The sequence below is a fragment of the Bison bison genome, unplaced genomic scaffold (genome assembly GCF_000754665.1).
Source record: "Bison bison bison isolate TAMUID 2011002044 unplaced genomic scaffold, Bison_UMD1.0 scf7180017864517, whole genome shotgun sequence".
In the NCBI taxonomy this organism is placed as follows: Eukaryota; Metazoa; Chordata; class Mammalia; order Artiodactyla; family Bovidae; genus Bison; species Bison bison.
Window position 1 is genome coordinate 6,760,594 of NW_011495070.1, and position 16,193 is coordinate 6,776,786.

Sequence of the window (16,193 nt, forward strand, 5' to 3'; positions counted from 1 at the left end):
CAGGGTCATAACTTTCCTTCCAAGGAGTAAGTGTCTTTTAATTTCATGGCTGCAGTCACCATCTGCAGTGATTTTGGAGCCCCAAAAAAGAAAGTCTGACACTGTTTCCACTGTTTCCCCATCTATTTCCCATGAAGTGATGGGACCGGATGCCATGATCTTCGTTTTCTGAATGTTGAGCTTTAAGCCAACTATTTCACTCTCCTCTTTCACTTTCATCAAGAGGCTTTTGAGTTCCTCTTCACTTTCTGTCATAAGGGTGGTGTCATCTGCATATCTGAGATTATTGATATTTCTCCCGGCAATCTTGATTCCAGCTTGTGTTTCTTCCAGTCCAGCGTTTCTCATGATGTACTCTGCATAGAAGTTAAATAAACAGGGTGACAATATACAGCCTTGACGTACTCCTTTTCCTATTTGGAACCAGTCTGTTGTTCCATGTCCAGTTCTAACTGTTGCTTCCTGACCTGCATACAGATTTCTCAAGAGGCAGATCAGGTGGTCTGGTATTCCCATCTCTTTCAGAATTTTCCACAGTTTATTGTGATCCACACAGTCAAAGGCTTTGGCATAGTCAAGAAAGCAGAAATAGATGTTTTTCTGGAACCCTCTTGCTTTTTCCACGATCCTGCGGATGTTGGCAATTTGATCTCTGGTTCCTCTGTCTTTTCTAAAACCAGCTTGCACATCAGGAAGTTCACGGTTCACATATTGCTGAAGCCTGGCTTGGAGAATTTTGAGCATTACTTTACTAACGTGTGAGATGAGTGCAATTGTGCGGTACTTTGAGCGTTCTTTGGCATTGCCTTTCTTTGGGATTGGAATGAAAACTGACCTTTGCCAGTCCTGTGGCCACTGCTGAGTTTTCCAAATTTGCTGGCATATTGAGTGCAGCACTGTCACAGCATCATCTTTCAGGATTTGAAATAGCTCAACTGGAATTCCATCACCTCCACTAGCTTTGTTCACTACTGGGGCTCAAATTCAATTTCTGGTCAGGGAACTAAGATCTCTCCTGCAAGGTTCGATCTCTGGGTTGGGAACATTCCTTGGAGAAGGGAACAGCTACCCACACCAGTGTGACCAAAAAGAAAAAAAAAAGGTTCTAGTTCTCATCTGAATGATGGACTCATGTGTGATCACAATAAACAACAATGACTGGGTAAATCATTCTGTGTCATGAATCACGGATGATTTATCTAATTGTGGACAAACTGATAAAGCACAAGCTGCAATCAAGATTTCAGGAGAAATATCAATAATCTCAGATATGCAGATGACACCACTGAAGAGCCTCTTGATGAAAGTGAAAGAGGAGAATGAAAAAGCTGGCTTAAAACTCAGCATTCAAAAAACTAAGATCATGGCATCTGGTCCCATTACTTCATGGCAAATAGATGGGGAAACAATGGAAACAGTGACAGACTTTATTTTCTTGGGCTCCAAAATCACTGCAGATGGTGACTGCAGCCATGAAATTAAAAGACGCTTGCTCCTTGGAAGAAAAGCTATGACCAACCTAGACAGCTCATTAAAAAGCAGAGACATTACTTTGCCAACAAAGGTCCATCTAAGCTGTAGTTTTTCCAGTAGTCATGTATGGATGTGAGAGCTGGACTATAAAGAAAGCTGAGCACCGAAGAATTGATGGTTTGGACCGCGGTGTTGGAGAAGACTCTTGAGAGTCCCTTGGACTGCAAGGAGATCAAAGCAGTTAATCATAAAGGAAATCAGTCCTGAATATTCATTAGAAGGACTGATGCTGAAGCTAAAGCTCCAACATTTGGAGGATGAGATGGTTGGATGCCATCACTGACTCAATGGACTTGAGTTTGAGTAAGTAAGTTCCAGGAGTTGGTGATGGACAGGGAGGCCTGGCGTGCTGCAGTCCACGGGGCTGCAAAGAGTCAGACAAGACTGAGCTAACGAACTGAATCTTGTACAACTGAGGTTGGTCAAAGGAGAGGTTTAAAACTGATTTTATTAGTTTCACATCTACAGTGTAGGAGGAGAAGGGAGTGAGAAAGGATAAGATGGTTGGATGGCATTAGTGACTCAATGGATATGAGTTTGAGCAAACTCCAGGAGATGGTGAAGGACAGGGAAGGCTGGCATGCTGCACTTCATGGGGCACAGAGTCAGACACGACTGAGTAACTGAATAATAATGACAACACCTAAAATGTGAAGTCCATTCACGTGAATTGATTCCTTTTAAATATATTGGGTGGAGAAGGCAATGGCACCCCACTCCAGTACTCTTGCCTGGAAAATCCCATGGATGGACGAGCCTGGTGGGTTGCAGTCCATGGGGTCGCTAAGGGTCGGACACGACTGAGCGACTTCACTTTCACTTTTCCCTTTCATGCATTGGAGAGGGAAATGGCAACCCACTCCAGTGTTCTTGCCTGGAGAATCCCAGGGACAGGGGAGCCTGGTGGGCTGCCGTCTACGGGGCCGCACAGAGTCGGACACGACTGAAGCGACTTAGCAGCAGTAGCAGCAGCAGCAAATATATTGGGTAAACTAAATAACATTTATTAATACTAAACCATTGACAAACTTGTTTCCAATTTTCCAACAGGCTGTGTCACTTTTTCCTGATTTAGTTACTTCTTAATGCAATCCCTAATTTGTAACAAAGTTGTAGCAGCAGAGTGTCACAGATATCTTACTTGCTAGTGCAGCAACTATATCTAAACAGCCTAACAGGTCAGTAAGAGGAAGGGCAATTTCATTTAAAGAAAAGGTCCTATAGGAACAGAAAACAGATCAGTGGGAAGGAGTTGATCTTAAAGGGCACAAGGAACTTTTGGGGGTGATAGCACTGTTCACATCTTGACTGTGGTGGTGACTGCATAATGATACAAATTGAATTTGTCAAAATCATGGAAATATAAGGATAAATTTCACTACTTGTAATTAAATATCAGTAAACTAGACTTTAAAAGGAGAGGACAATGCTACAAATTTGAATTTAACCCATTAAAGAGACATTCTTATACAGTATTAACATTATCATCATAATAAGAAAAACTACAGCTTGATAATCTAAACTTATATACAGTTTAACTCACAACTAGTTCCCCCCAAAAAAACCCTTAACTGTTCTTAGCCATTTTATTGGTAAAATTAATCCTTTTAAATTTGGAACTCAATTCCTAAAATAGTTTTGATTCATATTTCACTGTTCTATTTTTTTAATTATCTACCAAGTCTGATGGGAATTATATATGTAGTTTATAATGCTAATATAATGACAGGTTCAATAGTATCAATATCTATTTTTTTATTTCTTTGTTATGAAATCATGCATTTTTATGCATTGTCTTCTCATTCTTATAACTATATGAAATAGGTATACTTATCCGCATATTAATGACGACTATTTTAACAGAATTCTTTATGTTTAAGAGCATGTGCAACTTAAGAGCCTGTTGGCCACTGTATTCCCAGAATACAGTAGGTACTCAGTAAGAATCTGGAGACTGTTGGCCTCACCTCTATGTGACCTTGGACAGTTATTTATCTCTTTAAATTTCAATATTCTCATCCATAAAAAGATGGTGAAACAATCCTAGGAAGTCAGTGTGTTCAGTTCTTTTAAGCCTTTATATAAAGTACCTGGCACACTATGAATACTGAATGAATGTGACCTTGTTACTATCTCTTTGACAGCATTAATCAGAGTTGTATCATACTGCCAAAGCTTCATATTAAGAATAAAGCAGTATCAGAATAGATGATTATACCTAAAACCTAACTGCTCCTCATGCCAAACTGAGATGTTCAGTGTTATTTGTTAGAACAAAAATCAGTACAACATTTTAAAGGGATAAAAAGTAAACTAATGAATATTTTAAGGAAAGAAGAATCCCCTTCTGAAAATGGAACTAAGTGTAAGAAGTATATAGTTTACAAATATTTGGGCCCATAAGTCAGGGCTGGAAATTATCTGAGCAGCAAGAGGTCATTGTCATGGTACTTACTTTAGGGCAAGGTGAGTCATCTAGATATTATAAATTGGATGCCAGAAATTGACAAGACAAAAGAAACTGAATTAAATTACTGAAAGAGATCTTAGAGCTCATTTTATAGAAGAACAAATAGATTGAAGAGGCTAACTGGAAAATCAAGTATGATAACTAGCCAAGCATAAAAACAATTCTGCATTTCAAGAGTCCTGTACCAGGGATAACAATATCTTAAAATCCACATTTACTCATGGCCCTCAGTTTTGACACACAGAAAAAGACACAGAATCACACACAGTGAACTTAGATAATTTGTGACATCATCCAAGTTCTGTTCAAGGTATTTTGATGCTTTGCTTGCCAGGCATGTTTCAGTTGGTTTCTTCATCAACCAAAGAACTACAATGGCCAGGTTTCTGGGCATAATGTAACAAATGTTGGTTTGTTCAATTTATTTTAGGATGGTGAAAATCTAGGAGGGAATTATCATCTAAAAATACTCCAAATAATCAAACATTAGAGTTATTTAAAGAACTGATGAGCAAAGAAACAGCAAGACAAAATCAAAATGACTTGGCTGCCCACAGTTACCACTGGAGCCAAAATTGATACTGCTGCCTAGCTATACTCCTTTAATATTCTTTCCTCCTAATCTCTATTACAATTTCACATATGCTTAAATTCCAGGACAGTAATAAGGAAATAAGCATAATAAAGGAGGAATTGATCACATTAAGCACATCTTAGAATCCAACCTATCTTGAGGATGCAGATAAGCAACAAAGGTCTGATTTTTTTTTCCGGCTGCACCAAGAGGTATGCATGGAACCTGAGTCCCCAGGAGTAGAAGGGTGGAGCCTTAAGTACTGGACTGCTAGGGAAGTCCCCAAAGATTTGATCATTAATCAGTAACCCTAAACTTAAATGAACATTCATTTCCATTCTTACCCCACAAACTATCTGTAAGAAATACTATAACGGTGGAAATAAATGTTCAGCCACATACATTCTATGAATAAGGACATTTCCAAATCAAGCAAGAACCAGATAAAAGAATATGTACTTGGATGCTTGGTTAGGGAAAAAGTAACAATCAAAAGTCACTGGCGTGGGACTTCCCTGGTGGTCCAGTGGCCAAGACTCCATGCTCCCAAACCAGGGGGCTAGGGTTGGATCCCTGGTCAGGGAACAAGATCCCACACACCACAACGAAGATCGAAGATCCTGCCCGTGTGCTGCAACTAAGACCTGGCACAGCAAAATTTAAGAAAAAAAGAAGGTCACTGGCTTATCCCATGACCACTGGGCAGATGTTTAAAAAGTCTTAAGCCTGGTCACTCTAGCTCTTGCACATCCAAAAGGAGATACTTAAAAGACTTGTTTCAACTGGATTAAGGTAGTCAAGCAACTGCTTTATGGGAAGTTGAAGCTAGCGGTGATCTGAATGTATGGCAGATTCCCAGTCAAGAAGAAACCTCAAATCTACTTAGGCTCTATTCAGCAAAGCAAACTGGGAAAATTTTTCTTTTTGAAGGAGAGACCCTAGTATAGATCATTCTAAAGCCTCTGCCAACTTCTTCACTTTTGTGATTTAAAAGGAAGCAAAGAACTGCTCTTTACAACAACCTTTTTAATATTCTGATTCAACAGGATATGAATTCATTAGTGTGAATTTATCCTAAAGGAAAGTCAATAACCAGCCTAGCTTAAGAGTATTTTTTCTTCTTCCAAACAACGAAGGGATAATAGTAGTTAACATTTATAGAGCACTTACTCCATGCCAGCATTATTCTAAACTTGCTATATGTATTCATCCAGTAAATCTACACAATCCTACAAAACAAGTATAATTCCCCATTTTACATCTGGGGAAACTGAAGCACCAGGAGTTTGTTTTTTTTTTTAAAGGAACTTATTCAAGGTCAAACAACAAACAAATGGAGAGTCAGAATTTCAACCTAAGCAGTCTGGATCCAGAGTCTATGCTCTTTAAGTTTTTCTGCCTCATGATTATACAACTGTTTTTAACATTAAAACTGTGAAAGAATCACAAAGAACCTCTCCCACCCCACCCTGGGAGATTTCTCTACCTACTTACTTATTGGCTCATAACATAGGCTAATCAGAAAGGTTCAAATATGGTAAATGGGAATTATATATATCACATCTATATAACCATACATGTTTCTCCCTTTTCCCCCCAAAAAAGGGGGAGTGGGGCAAGGAGGGAATTAATTATTTAACTCACAAATTCTCTCATATTAAGTCCTGCAGGCCTTAGGGAGAAACTGACAGCATGAGAAGTTCTTTCTCCTTTGCTCTCTCTAGGGTTGAGCTTTTTTTCTTTTAGAAAGCAGCTTTGGCCTGCAACTCTGTATTAGTAACAAACAAAGCTTTTCAGGCATAGGCTTTCGATCTTAATTAAGATTTGACCATATGTATTATACCTGGAACCAAAATATAAACTTTCTCATGATATTAAATAAAAAGGGCCCTGCAGAAGTAGTTAGGGAGAAAAGTGCACCCAGTCTCTCACTCTGAGGCCTGAACTACTTATGAACAAATGCGTGCTTATTTTAACTTGACTAAATATCGTCTTCTCCATTGCACCTGGAACTCTAATTTCTAGGCAAGAATCTTTGCCACTGCTACAACTGTACTACAAATTCAAAGTTTTACAGATATTGATTTTTTTTGTTGTATTTTTCAGTAAATTTCAAGGAAGAAACAGGGGAAAAGCTACTTTCCCTTCTATCCTTTATAAAGCTAAAATCATTTATAAAACACCCTTCAGAAATTTACTCACACTCAGAAGTTGCTAAAAAGAATAAAACCATATCAGTTCAGTTCAGTTGCCCAGTTGTGTCCAACTCTTTGCAACCCATGCCAGGCTTCCCTGTCCATCACCAACTCCCAGAACTGGCTAAAACTCAAGTCCATAGAGTCAGTGATGACATCTAACCATCTCATCCTCTGTCATCCCGTTCTCCTCCTGCCTTCAACCTTTCCCAGCACCAGGGTCTTTTCTAATGAGTCGGCTCTTTGCATCAGTTGGCTTCAGGCTTCAGCCTGTAAATTAACTCCTGAGTTAAAAATGTAAGTCACTGAAATATTTTTCCACTGTTTTCCCACCACACTTAGAAAAAACTCTAAACTCTAACATGGTCTTTATAAAGATAACCCAGTGGAAGCCCACCCCACCTCTCTGATCTCATTCATCCCTTAATTTCTCTTTCACTGGCTTGCTGAGCTCCAGCCACACTGGCCCTGCTCCTGTAACACTCCAAGCTTATCCTGCACCTTCTATTCTCTAGGCTACAAAGCTCTTCCAGATTATGAACAGACTGAATCCTCCTCACCCATCATGCAGATCTCACTTCAAATACCACCTCTTCAGAGAGACATTTTCTTCATGGCTCCCCTCCCACCAAAATTATATCACATTTCCATGTAGCTGCCTCATCATTCTCTATTTGAGATCACATTTCCCTATTTTGGGCTTCCCTTGTGGCTCAGTTGGTAAAGAATTCGCCCACAATGCGGGAGACCTGGGTTCCATCCCTGGGTTGGGAAGATCCCCTGGAGAAGGGAAAGGTTACCCACTCCAGTACTCTGCCCTGGAGAATTCCACAGACCGCATAGTCCATGGGGTAGCAAAGAGTCGGACACAACTGAGCGACTTTCACTTTACCCTATTTTATTTGTTCATTATATTTATCATTCTCTAAAATTATCTTGTTAAAATGTTTAACCTATGTCTCCTCTAACAGACTATAAAGTTCCATGAAAACAAGTGCTACATTTATCTTATTTACTATAATCTCTCAAGGAACTAAAATGAATAAATACTCTACTACTAAATGTGCAGGCTCATATACAGATTTTTATATTTTTATAACCATTCTAACACATTATATTGCTCTCTTTGGCTTCTTCTGCTCTTTTCTACCCATTAGCACCTACTGTGAGAGAATTAAGCAGCAAGAAATACAAATAAACATGTAGACTTTATATTATATAAGCAGTTCAGAGAATGAACTAAGGTTTCAGAATTAATAGCATGTCTTTCAAATTGTACACTGATCCTACTTATCAGTAAACAATAGTATTGTAAGTAAATTGCTAATTATATTTAAAAAGAAACTATCAGATGAAATTTAGCATTTATGAGTAATATACTTTTATGTATATCATGAAATACAGATTAAAATATTGAATATAATTTAGAAATAAAACAACCTTCATTTTAGTATTTAACATAGCTGTGATATCATCTTCTACCTAAAATTTAATTTCATCTCCAAACAAAAAAACCATGTTTAAAAAAATTAAAGGAAAGTATGACAACTATAACTCATAAAATAGGCAATCTCAATAAACATACAGATATTATTTTTTTAAAAAAGAATAAATGGAAATCCTGGAGTTAAAAAGTATTAACAATTCTAGAGTGGAAAAATATTAAGAACCAAAATTTGAGGAAATTCCCTGGATATCCAGTAGTTAGGACACAAAGCTTTCACTGCCAAGGGCTCTGGTGGGGGAACTAAGATCCCAAAAGCCACTGGGTGCAGGGGGGAAAAAGAGAAAGAACCAAAATTTTAAATTCACTAGCAGAGTTCAAAAGTGGATTGGAGATGACAGAAGAAACAGCCAATGCACTTGAAGCTATTACAATGCTGTGTGAAAGTCGCTCAGTGGTGACCAACTCTTTGCGACCCCATGGACTGTAGACTACTAAGCCCCTTTGTCGATAGGGATTCTCCAGGCAAGATACTGGAGTGGGTTGCCATACCCTCCTCCAGGGGATATTCCCAACCCAGGGATCGAACCCCGGTCTCCCGCCTTCTAGGTGGATTCTTTACCATCTGAGTCACCAGGGAAGCCCACCAATTATGAAGAAGAGAAAATAAAAAAATTTTAAATGAACAGATCCTCAGAGATTTAAGAATACCATGAAGCATACCAACATACACATAATGAGAGTCCTAGAAAAAAAGGAGAAGAATAGAAAAAATATGTGAAGAAATTATAGATAAAACTTACCAAATGGTTTTAAAAAGTTAACCACCACATTTAAGTTTACTGAATCCAAAAGAGGATTACACAAAGAGATCCACACCCAGACATATCACTGTAAAACTGCTGACTAAGGACAGAAAATTTTGAAAGCACAAAAAGAAAAACTACTCATCAGAAACAATGGAGGCCAGAAAGCAGAAGATGACGTATTCAAGATGCTAAAAGAAAAAAAAAATGCAGCAAAGAATTCTATATCCAGCAAAAGTACTCTTCAAAAATAAAGGCAAAATAAAAACAAGCCCAAGAAACAAAGACTGAGATAATTCATTAGTAACAAACTTTCCTTACAAGAAATCCAAAAGGAAGGCCATGAGATTGAAAGGAAATAATCAGCCCATAAATCAATACATAAAAAGAAATAAAGAACACATAAACAGTAAATATGTGATAAATATTTTTAAAACTTTATGTTTTCTTCTCTTGACTATTTTTAAAAACATACAATTACATTAAAATATTGTAAAATTGAAAAAATAAATAAATAAAATATTGTAAAATTATATTGTTGGGCTCCTAAAACATAAAAATTTAATATGTATGACAATATTGACAGGACAGGAAAAAAAATACAGCAAAGTTTTTGTATTTTACTATAATTAAATCAGTCAATTCTGAAGCAAACTGATAAATTAAGATACACACTGTAATCCCTAAAGCAACCTAAGAAAATAACTTTAAAAAATCCAGTTAAAAAACTAACAAAGGAATTTAAATGATAGCCGGTAAGATAACTATTAACTCCAGAATAGGCAGTAGAGGCCAAAGAAAGAAATAAAAAAGAAATGAGACACATGGAAAATAGCAGAACTGCATAAATCTGACTCTCAATGATAACATTAAATGTGAGCAGATTATGAATTCTCCAATCAAAAGGCAGAAGTGGTCACATTAATTTTTTAAAATAAGCATTTTAACTATATGTTGTCTGTAAGATACACTTTAGATTCAAAACAAAAGTAAAAAGACAGAAAAAGATATGCAACGCAAACAGTAAACATAAGAGAGCTGGAGTAGCCACACACTAACACCAGATAAAATACTACTATAAAATGTATGTATGTGTATTATTATATCCATATATCACATCTAACACCAGTCCCAAAAATATGAAGCAAAAATTAACAGAACTGAAAGGAAAAACAGATACTTCAATAATAATAGGTTTTAATATCTCACTCTCAATAATTAATAGAAAAGCTAGACAGAAAATCGGAGAAGGCAATGGCACCCCACTCCAGTACTCTTGCCTGGAAAATCCCATGGGCGGAGGAGCCTGGTAGGCTGCAGTCCATGGGGTCGCTAAGAGCCGGACACGACTGAGCAACTTCATTTTCACTTTTCACTTTCATGCATTGGAGAAGGAAATGGCAACCCACTCCAGTGTTCTTGCCTGGAGAATCCCAGGGATGGGGGAGCCTGGTGGGCTGCCATCTATGGGGTCGCAAAGAATCGGACATGACTGAAGCGACTTAGCAGCAGACAGAAAATCATAACAAAAAACCAACTTGACCTGATACCTATAAAACATTCCACCCAACAGTAGCAGAATACCTTTCTAGTGCACACAGAACATTATTCAGAATAGATTACCTACTAGGTCATAAAGATGTTTCAATAAATGTAAAATGAGAAAAAATACAAAGTATGTTCTCTTACTACAGGGAAATTAAACTAGAAATTAACAATAATGAAATTTAGGGAATCCCCAAATAACTGAAAATTAAATAATACATTTCTAAATAACCATGGGTCAAAGAAGATATCACAAAGGAAATGAGAAAGTATGAATTAAAATTTTCAAAAGCAGAGCATATAAAAACATATGGTCACTAAGAGTATTTGGAAGGAAATGTATAGTTTTATATGCCTGTATCAGAAAATAAGATCTCAGATCAATAACCTAAGCGTGTACCTTAAGAAACTAGAAAAAGAAAAGTAAATTAAATATTAAGCAAACAGAAGGGATGAAATTATAAAGATTAAAATGGCAATCAGTGAAGTAGAAAACAGAAAAAGTTTTTTCTTTGAAAACGAAACTGATAAATCTTTTCCTAAAATGACTACGTAAAAAAGAAAGAAGAAACATGCTACCAAAATTAGAAATGAAATAAAGACATCACTCCTAGGCTTGCAAAATTAAAAGCATACATAAAACTATTACAAAGTACATGCCCAAAATATTAAATAGCTTAGATGAAACAGACACATCCCTAGAAACACAATTACCAAAACTAGTAACACATAACTTAGCAAAAAAATCTGAATAGGTCCAGTGAAGAAACTGAATTAGTAGTTTAAGAATTTTCCAAAAAGGAAAATCTAGGCCCAGAATATTTCATTGATGAATTCTATGAATATATTTAAGGAGGTAATACCACCAATCCTTCACAAACTCATAGGAAACAGAAGAGGGAACAATTCTCAATTTATTCTGGGATTAAAATGTATAATTACATTACAAAATCCAAAGAGATCACAAGAAAACTTCAGATCAGTATCTTCCGTAAGTATAGACACAAAAACGTTCAATAAACATTAGCAAAGTAAATCCAGGAGCATATAATAAGAATTATATACCATGATCAAGTGGGATTTACCCCAGGAATACAAGGCTGGTTTAATTGTTAAAAATCAGTTAATATAAAACTCTATATTAATGGAATAAAGGACAGAAACCACATGATGATCTCAGACATTAAAGTGACCAACCGTTTTGTTTTGTCTGGGACTAAGAGTTTCCCAAGAAGCAGGAGTTCCAGTACTAAAACCAGGATCAGCTTGAGCAACTGCACCAGTTTGTCATGTTAAGAGATGCAGAAAACACATTTGCTGAACTTCAGTAAAATTTGATTAAAAAAAAAAAAAAACTCTGAATAAAATAGAATTAAAAAGGAACCCTCTATCAAATAAAGAAATCTGTTATACAACATTTTGTCACAGTTAGCAACAGTATACTGTATTCTTAAAAAATAAAGAAAGGATTCCCTGGTGGCTCAGTGTTCAAGAATCCACCTGCCAGTGCAGAAGACACCCTGATCGGGGAACACCAGATCCCTGGTCCAGGAGGATCCCACATGCTGCAGATCAACTAAGTCCATGGGCCACAACTATTGAGTCTGTGCTCTAGAGCCGAGGAACCAAAACTACTGAAGCCCATGCTTCCTACAGCTTGTGCCTCGGCAACAAGAGAGGCCACAGAAGAGGGAAGTCCGAACACTGTAACAAGAGTAGGCCCCACTCGCTTCAACTGGAGAAAAGTCCAAGCAAGAACAAAAATACAGCACAGCCAAAAATAAATAAATTTTTTTTTAAATCAATAGGGTAGATCTCATGTTAAGTGTTCTTACCACAATTTTTTTTAAGTAAAAGATTTGTACACTGAAGATTTTAAAACATCACTTAGAAAAATTAAAGATCAGTAAATAAAAAGAAAGTTTCATGTTCCTGTATTTAAAAATTGAATATTATAAGGCAGCAATTCATCCCAACCTGATCTACAGATTCAATGCATTCCCCATCAAAATTCCAAAACATTTTTTTGCAGACAATGACAAACCAATTTTTCAAATTTTACATGTAACCCAGAATAGCCGTAATTTTAAAAAATAACAAAATTTAAGGATTTACACCACTTGGTTTCATAAATTACCATAAAGCACAGCAATAGAGACAGAGTGGTACTAGCACAAGGACAGACATACAGATAAAACAGAGTTGCAAGTCCAGAATTAAATCTTTACATTTACAAGCAATGGAGAAATGACAATCTTTTCAATGAATGGTGTTAAGACAACCCATTATGTGCGGGCTAAGTCACTTTAGTCATGTCCACCTCTTTGTGACCCTATGGACCCAGCCTGCCAGATTCCTCTGGTCCATAGGATTCTCCAGGCAAGACTATTGGAATGGGTTGCCATTTCCTTCTCCAGGGGATCTTCCCATACAAAACAGGTGAATTTAGACCCTTATTTCGCACCATACTCAAAAATTAACTCAAAACAGATCAAAAATCTAAGAGCAAAATCTATAAAATATCTAAAAAAAAACAAAAAAGAAATCCTTACACTCTTGGATGAGGTAGAATTCTTAAAACAACAAAAGCATGATCTACAAAAGAAAAATTGGGAAATTAAAACTTTGGTGCTTCAAAAGACTCCAATTAAAAAGAAGAGAAAGAGAGAGAGAGAAAAGCCACAGACTAGGAGAAAATATTTGTAAATCATGTATCTAAGAAAGGACTTGCATCCAGAATGTTATTAAAAACTCTTTCAAGTCAATAATAATACAACAATGGGCAAAAGACGTGAATGGCTTTTTCCACCTAAATGGATATATGAATACCATATGAAAAAATGCTTAACACCTTGCATCTTTAGGAAAAATGCTATTTAAAATCACAAAGAGTTAAACATTTCATAGTACAATGGCTATAACAAAAAGGACAATAACAAGTGTTGGCAAAGGTGTGAAAAAATTTTAACTCTTGTACACTGCTGATAGGAATATAAAATGTAAGGCCACTTTCAAAAACAGTTTGGCAGTTTCTCAAAAAGTTAGATGACCCAGAAATTCTATTCCTAGGCATCTATCCAAGAGAATGAAACCATATGTCCACACTAAAGACTTAAACTTTCAAGCTTCATTATTTCTAACAGTCAAAAACTGGAAACAATCCAAATGCCCATCAACTGGTCAACAGATAAACAAAATATGGTATATCCATACATCAAAATACTATTCAGCAATAAAAAGAAACAAAATATTGATGCATGCTACAATATGGATGAATCCTCAAAACATGTTAAGAAGCCAGAAGAAAAAGACTACATATTCTATGTTTCCATTTACATGAAATATCCAGAAAAGGAAAATCTATAGAAACAAAATACAGATCAGTAGTCGACTGGGGCCAGGAGTGAGAATAAGGGTTAATTGCAAAAAGACTAGAAAGAATTTTTAGAAGTAATAAAATGTTCTAAAATTGGCTTGTGGTGATAATTTAACAACTCAATATATTTACTAACGAATTATTAAATTTTGCATCCAGAATTAATTTGGGGTATTAAATAACTCAAAAAACTAATTTTTTAAAAAACTGTATATACTCAGGAGAAATGAAAACATATCCACACAAAAATTTGTACAAAAATGTACATTGCAGCATTACTTGTAATAGCTAAAAAGTAGAAACTCTAATGTTCATCAACTAATCAATGGATAAATAATATGTGGTATATCCATCCATACAATGGAATATTATTCAGCAATAAAAATGAAATGACACATGCTACAACATGAATGAACTCTGAAAGCATTATGCTAAGTCAAAGAAAGCAGTTATGAAAGATTACACACTGTAAGATTCCATTATGCAATTTGTCCAGAATAGAGACAGAAGGTAATTAGTGCTTGCCTAAGGCTGAGGGTTTTGGAGGAAAATAGAGAGTAACAGTTGATGGGTATGAGGTTCCTTTTTGGGGATAATGAAAATGTTTTAAAATTGATTATGGTGATAGTTCCACAACTCTGTGAATATATTAAAAACCACTGAACTGTACGCTTTAAATTGGTGAATTGAATGGTAAGTTAATTATATCTCAATAAAGCTGTTACTATCATCAACGACAATAAACCTTAGTGTACAATCTGTGAGCAAGTAAAGCCATCAACACTGATAAGGGCCTACCACAGCCACAGTTCCAATCTATCTACTTAGGATATAAAAATCTCAAAGTTACAAATTCTTTCCAACCTACTGTGATTATTTTGTAAATGAGTATATATGTCTGAATGGAAAAGTAATGATTTAACAAAGCAATTAGTTCAAGTCACTAAGTTTAAAAAAATACTGACATTAAACTGTCCAATTTCAAATGCCCAAGATATATGAATTTTCTACTTCATGTTTTTAGAAGATATCTCAGTAATATTCATATAAACTCACTTTGTAAACTATTACATCATATTTAAACCTTATTCCTAAACCCCTTTAAATGTAATTAGCTTCCAGTCTTATATAAAGTCATACTACCTTTTGAAGAAAAGAAGAAATTCTGAAACTCAAATATCCAATCCTATCTTGGTAAAGAAGACATTATTCTGTGCATTCTGGCACTATTCTGTGACCACAGCACTAGACAAAGTGCATAATTTACCTCACGATACAGACTCACAGTTAAAAAGAAAGGCAAATCTGATTACTAAACACCAGATTACTGTTCTATCATCACTGGATTAAAATTTAAACCACACAGTTGAAATAAATGTTGATGAACACAAGATAGGGGGTGAAATTCATAGTTGTACGATAAAGTGTTCACCTCTTCTTTCATGAAGTACGATGAACTTAAAGGCTATTCTGCAGCGTAGCTAGCTCCTACAAAAAAAGAGCCCAGGATGCTGGCACATGAGAAACGTTAGAAACTATTCAATCTAGATTACTCTTGGGGTAATGGAGTATTTTCTCTGTCCTCTATTGACATGGAATAAAAATGCTCAAGTAGAGAAGGGACTCGGCTGCCCAGCTCGCAAAGCTGCTCAGGCAGTCAGTTCCAGCCCTAGCCAAGCCTTCACCGTCCTCTTGCCGCGTTCCCCCCACCCTCCAATACCCAGGAACAAGGTCCCGGAGGGCCAGCTTCGCGAAGAGAGGCTCCATAAGGCGGTCACTGGACGCGCGTGTTACAGAGCCCGTTTTTGTTTTGTTTAAAAATCAGATTCCTGTCAGAGCCCAGCCTCCCCACTCCCGCGGGAACAGGGGGAAGTGGCAGCAGGGGGCCGGTGTGGAGTGAGAGAATAAAACAATGACCGAGTACAACCTGCCGTGCCAGCTAGCAGCAGAGGGCAGGAAAGGTAAGAGGCGGCTAGGAGGCCCGACGGCGGAGGAAACTGCTCTCCAGCCGTCCACGCCACCCCACGCGGCCGCAGCCGCCCAGGTCCCGCCCCGGGCTCGCCGCCCTGCCCCCGGCGCCGGCCGCCGCCTCCCGCCTTACCCGACCCTCCCAGGACCGCGTTTCCTCTAGGGCCGGACCCCCGCCCTGGCCTCCTCTCGGAATAAGGCGGGTCAGTTCAGTCCGCTTCTCGGCAGAGGTGACTCGCGCGGCGATGTAAACACAGCGAGACCAGCTGCGCGCGGCCCATC

The 16,193-nt window shown here is 37.2% G+C and overlaps 1 protein-coding gene across 1 annotated transcript in view; it reads right to left on the reverse strand.

Moving 5' to 3' along the window:
• Positions 1–16,187, reverse strand: part of ELF2 (E74-like factor 2 (ets domain transcription factor)) — a 99,971-nt gene extending 83,784 nt beyond the window's left edge. The window contains exon 1 of the mRNA XM_010830271.1: positions 16,045–16,187. The gene's annotated coding sequence lies outside the window, so the exon portion shown is untranslated. The remainder of the gene's footprint in view (positions 1–16,044) is intronic.
• Positions 16,188–16,193: the final 6 nt, after the last annotated feature.